The sequence below is a fragment of the Triplophysa rosa genome, linkage group LG1 (genome assembly GCF_024868665.1).
Source record: "Triplophysa rosa linkage group LG1, Trosa_1v2, whole genome shotgun sequence".
In the NCBI taxonomy this organism is placed as follows: domain Eukaryota; kingdom Metazoa; phylum Chordata; class Actinopteri; order Cypriniformes; family Nemacheilidae; genus Triplophysa; species Triplophysa rosa.
In genome coordinates this window covers 26,820,978-26,826,916 of record NC_079890.1, presented here as the reverse complement: position 1 = coordinate 26,826,916, position 5,939 = coordinate 26,820,978, and positions in this window count along the sequence as shown.

Here is a 5,939-nt window from a genome sequence, read left to right as displayed (position 1 = left end):
ACAATAAAGTGCCCTTGTGCTTTTGTACTAAGTATAGTACCTACCCACAATGCTGTAAAGCAAACACTACAAACACAAAACGGGGTGTCCGCGGCGTCTTAAAAAGTATTTACATTTATGCATTTGGCAGACGCTTTTATCCAAAGCGACTTGCATTGCTTTATCCTATACATTTATACATAGGCATGTGCAATCCCTGGGGTCGAACCCACAACCTTGCGTTGTTAATGCAATGCTCTTACCACTGAGCTACAGGATTTTTAGAGAAAAATTTCCAAGGTATTAAATTGTGTATCATCTTTTCATATTGGTCCAAAGAGGTCATATTCTAAAATTTGCATGAATTTAATCATAGGCGAATAGTGGGAGGTCCATTTATACCCGGTTGTTATACAACAATGACTAATGGGGAAATTAAAGTTTTTGTGGAAATGGTTGAAGGATAAAGAGTTGGAACCATGGCTGAGGGCCGTCTCTGGTAATAACAGTATATGGCACTAAAAGGGGTTTTAGTGCTATATAGCTCCATTTTTTTTCGAAAACTTGAAGTGGTGATGAGGTCTTAAAATGTATGAAAAGAGTCATAGAAAAGGGTCTTAATAAGTACATTTAGCTCCATGATTCCTGTGTATACCCTGCAAAAATCTAATCATATGCATTTTTCTTTGTTGTGATTCATCTGCTCCATGTGATTTAGACATAATATAAAATGTGACATCAGCAATGCAAAGCATGCACTACCTCACCATTGTTGCTCGGTATATCCTAAGGTGGATTTGAATGACTGAAAATGAAAAGATTGACCTGGAAAATACATTAACTTGCGTTAATTCTCAATATCAATTTATTTTGTTTTTATGAAATGTGTTATCTCTTTCATCTTGTTTTCTGCCTCGCTAAATAATGGAATTATGAGCGCACTGGTATTGGTGTCATTTTCTTTAAAAAATCAGACGGCTTGATGCTATTAAGTCTTTCAAATTGATTCATTTTTAGGTTCACGGCCCGGTCATGAGGTCTCATCAAAATAAAGTTGGGGAAGGTGGATTTGCTTATAATCCACAGGGTGTTATACAGTATATACAGATGACTAGTCATACCATCCCCTAGATCGATATACAATGTGATCTTGACTTTAACTTTTGTCCCCATGTTTTAGATGTCTAAGTTTCAATGTCCACGGCATTAAATCTGAGTTCAGATGAGGTGACAAGGATCATTACACAAATATTCCCAGCTCAGCACTTTGAGGATTGAATAGGCCTATAGTAAGTTTTGTTCTTCCTGAGAGACACTTTAATGGTATGGGGTGTGTCAGTTTCGTGGAAAAAATTTCACATTTTTCTTCTTGCCAGTGTCCCTCTGAGAATGTCATTGTGTGCAGTTGGATACACCATCATTCCAGCGAATAAGAAATATGAAGGCCAAACTGCATGTTAGACGATGTTGCTTTCTGGTAGAGGCTCCTAAAAATAACGTAACGTTCAGTGATAAAAAAAATCCAAAATCTGTTTCAGCTATTGCAAAAGGGTAAGTGTACAAGAATGGTGAAAGGTGGAGAATCCGATGGACCATTCAAATGTTGCTCTCATAGTCATCATTTACTCACCTTCAAGTTGTTCTAAATCTGTATAAATTTCTATGTTCACGATGAACACAAAAGAAGATATTTTGAAGAATGTAGGAAAGCTAACCGTTCTGGGGCTCTTTTGACTACCATTGTCATTAGGGATGTAACGATTCACTTAGCTCACGATGCGATGCGGTTCACGATTCTGATCTCACGATGCGATTTATTCACGATTTACTCACGATTTATTTTGAAAAAATGAGTTGAAACAAATTAGAAATGAACAACGTCCCTTGCATTATTTCTTAAATGCTTCACGTTTCTTTGTATGATAAAATAATGTTTTATTTCAAATAACAAAACTAAACTGCAATTTTATAACAAATTAATAATAGAAAAAGTCTCTTTAATATAAACAAACTAATACTGTCTGTGCTTTTCTTGGATTTTTTTGCATTTAAGAAATATCAGCATGTCCACGTTTAGGTTTGCAGTGAAAATAGCGGCCCCTGCTGTTCAAAAAATGTATTGCGATTCAGTTCAAGCCTCAACCGATTTGAATCGTCCGATTTTCAACCGGCTCACGGTGAATCGTTACATCCCTAATTGTCATTTTTCCTATATGGTATAAAAAAGGTTTTTTTAGACTATCAAAAATTGATTCTTATAAAAACTTTTGGTTCTTTGGGGAACCCAAACTGGTTCTTCTAAGACATGGCTGTGAGGAATTTATTTGAATAGTGTCTAGGTTTTTTGGTTCTTTATTAAATAAGACATTTAATCATCTTATCATAACTTCAACAGCTGGTATTTTTGTCTTCACACCCCACCACCCCCTCCACCTGCAGGGACCCATAGTGCAGTCCACTCTGCCTGGATCAATGTCCTGAAACATCACCTGGAAATCGATGACCTTTCTTCGAGTGTTTCTGTCTGTGTAAATGTGCCCCGGGCCATTGACCCGAGAGGTGACACAGACAGCATACTCCAGAGGTGTCTGCTTCACTGACAGTGGAAAATTCTACTGCCAAGACCTCAATATATTGCCCTCATGGACATTTAGCTTCTCACACTTCTTATCACAGCCAGAACACAAAGAACAGTTATTATTAGCAGGCGTCAGAACCAAATATCAGACAGGTGTGTGTATTGCTTAATGTTATACCTTGTTTACAACGCTTGAAGTGAAAATTCACTGTTGTGGGGTCAGAGATGGGAAGTAACGAAGTACAAATACTTTGTTACTGTTAGATTTTTCTGGTATCAGTACTTTATTCCACTATTTATTTTTCTGACGACTTTTTACTTTCACTTCTTACATTTTTACGCAAATACCTGTACTTTCTACTTCTTACATTTTCAAACCAGGCTCGTTACTTTAGTTTTAATCTGTATTTGATGCACAATCAATATTATTTCTTGTCATTGCGTGACTTTTTCAACCTAATGATAGGTCTGCCTAAAAGCCGAAGCACTGTGTGAGGTGGCCACTAGCCAATCAAATGTAAGAAGGCGGGAGTTACTGTTTACAGAGCAAAGCGGTGACCAATTCAAATCAAAGAAGACAGAGTAACTGTTCTCAGATCTCGAGCGTGATATTCTGCATCATGTGGTGACTCGTGAATGGTAGGGTTTTTTAGCGCGAAAGGACCAGATTTTAAATATGTAATTTAGCTATTTAGCTATTCGCATGTTCTACAAACATATACTTCACAAAAGATGTACTGTAGTTCTTTCAGAAGTTAAGGCAGCTCGTTAAGTTAAGCGCATTATTGTTGCTGTTGTTTATTAGTATGTATGAATTGCATGTTTTTTGCTATCGTGGTGTGTGCGTTAAGTTCATGAACGAGTGAAAAATACCTGCTCATTGCGTTGCTTTCCATGAACTAATTATAGTGGGCACTTTTGCACAAAAATGCGCTAATTTCCTGATTGCTATTTGAAGTGGTTTCTTGACATATCCTATTAGTCTTATTTTCTAATTTTCTTAATGCATTTGCCTTGTTTGATCTGTTTGATCTATTTTCCTGATTTTTATTATATTTTTTCATCTTGTCATGATTAAAATTATAAGGAAATAAAAAACGATCCTTATCAACGTTGATTTACATTGCAATAAAATAATAAATATAAAATATCACATTATTTTGGAAGTTAAAATTTTGGGCTGGTTTTTGTTGGAGTGAGTAGGTTTTAGTGAGCCTTTGGGCTGGAAATCATCCACCTAATCTAGCAACACTGACATCAGTTTTAATGTTGAACGAGTGTAACGTACAATGTAAGAGGCTAAACATATAATATTTTAAAGCGAGGCATAATTTCAAGAAATGTGTTTAACCAATCGAGAAAAACAGTAATGGTTACCAAGTAAATTGACTTGCCTAATTAATTATCTCTTTATTTCTCAGTTTTCTCTTTTTGACAAGATCTCCCAAGTGTCTACAACCTTTGTATAATGATATGTCCATGAATGGTCTGTGCTTAAAATTTAAAGGGACAGTTAATCTAAAATTGAAAGCTGTGAAATTCTGTTATAAAATGTTTTGACAATCACAGTACCAAACAGTCATTTCCTGGCTATTACGCATCACAGACATAGGCTAGTAGTCTAAGAAGCTGCCACGGACCAAGGCGGAAGGCCACACAAAGAATAGCTTGAGTTGAGAACTTGAGACAAAGGGAATTCTGTCACAATTATTATCAATACGCTTGTCCTTTACACTCTTATCTTACATCATTATTGTATTATATATTTGTGTTTTTTTCCACTACCTAGGTAGTGGCAAATAGATTTTTTCCATCAGTCTTTTTTATGCTCGTGTTCTACATAATGGTAGTTCAGTTGTGAGGTACGAGCGTGACTCTAAAACAGGTAGTAGTATTGGCTACTTTTTACTTAAGTACATTTTAGAGCCCATACTTTATACTTTTACTTGAGTAAACAAGTTTAGTCAGTACTTCAACTTTTACTTGAGTACTTTTAAACATGAGTATCTGTACTTCTACTTAAGTAAAGGATGTGTGTACTTTTGCCATCTCTGTGTGGGGTTGAGTGGGGTGCAGTGACATGACGCTACACTGTTCTCTATATTGGTGAAGGGATGCAAAGATATTCATTAAAATGTCATTGCATGATGTAGGCAGGGGTTCAGAGGGTGATATACTGTATCCCACAACTACTGCCTTCAAGGGGAGGCATATGACTGAGGAAGACACAGAAGACTGTAATCACATCTGTATTTGTGGGAAAGTATATGAGGAGGCGTGTTCCTTTGAAAGGAGGCTTTAGCACCCTGCTCTTAAAGAGCCATTGCAGAGATTAAAACTAACATGATGCTGTACGATGCTGCTCTCGACCACGCTTCCCCCAAAAATGAAAATCTTTGCATCATTTACTAACCCTCATGTCATTCCAAACCTGTATGACTTTCTTTCTTCTGCAGAACACGAAAGAAGATATTTTGAAGAACACTGGTAACCAAACAACACTGACCCCAATTTACTTTTATTGTATGGACACAAAACCACTGAGGCATTTCTCAAAATATCTTGTGTGTTCTGAAAAAAAAGTCAAGTTTTGAATGGAAGTCAAGTCATGTGAATATTTTTCAGAATGTTTATTTTTGGGTGAACTATCTCTCTAAGGTACATTTTCCAAAAAGGGTAAAACATCCAATAGTGCGTTCCAGACAAATCAGAATACTTAAATCCTTACTGAAATATGACAGCGGGAACGGCCCTCAAAACTGAACATTTGACCGACTCGTCCTCAAAAAAGCTTTGCTAACAAGGACAGCTGGGTTAGGTAATACATTAAACATAAACAAAGCAATTTATAAGACTGAAATTTGAAAAAGTGATTGACAGATGTCAATCTTGCTTTTGAATATGGCCCAACAGATGGTGTGTGGTTTACAACTCCAGTTGAATCATTTTACCAATCGCATCAATCTTAAAAATAACCTCAGAACCATTCTGGGAATTATAATATACGTGCCAGTCGAAGGGCACAGCTTATGCATGCACAAGATACCCACATTTTATTACCGTATGCCTTACACATGTAACTGCAGTGCAGCTGTGCGGCCTGCGAGCCAATATTTTGCTTTGTCTCAACACAAAAACAGCACCCAGAATATCCTCAAGGGAGGATGATTTGTGTACGCGTTTGGCGGTGTGTGAGGATTTGGAGTGGCGCCAGTGTTTCTAGCGCGCACATAATACATTTCATGTCATAACATAAAAATGCTCTTCATTTCTCCCTGTTGCTGCTCAAGGTAATTCATAGCCACATTCATGCCTAAAAACAAACAGGGAAAGGTATAGAGATAAACAAGATAAACAACAGATAACAAAACCAAATGAAATC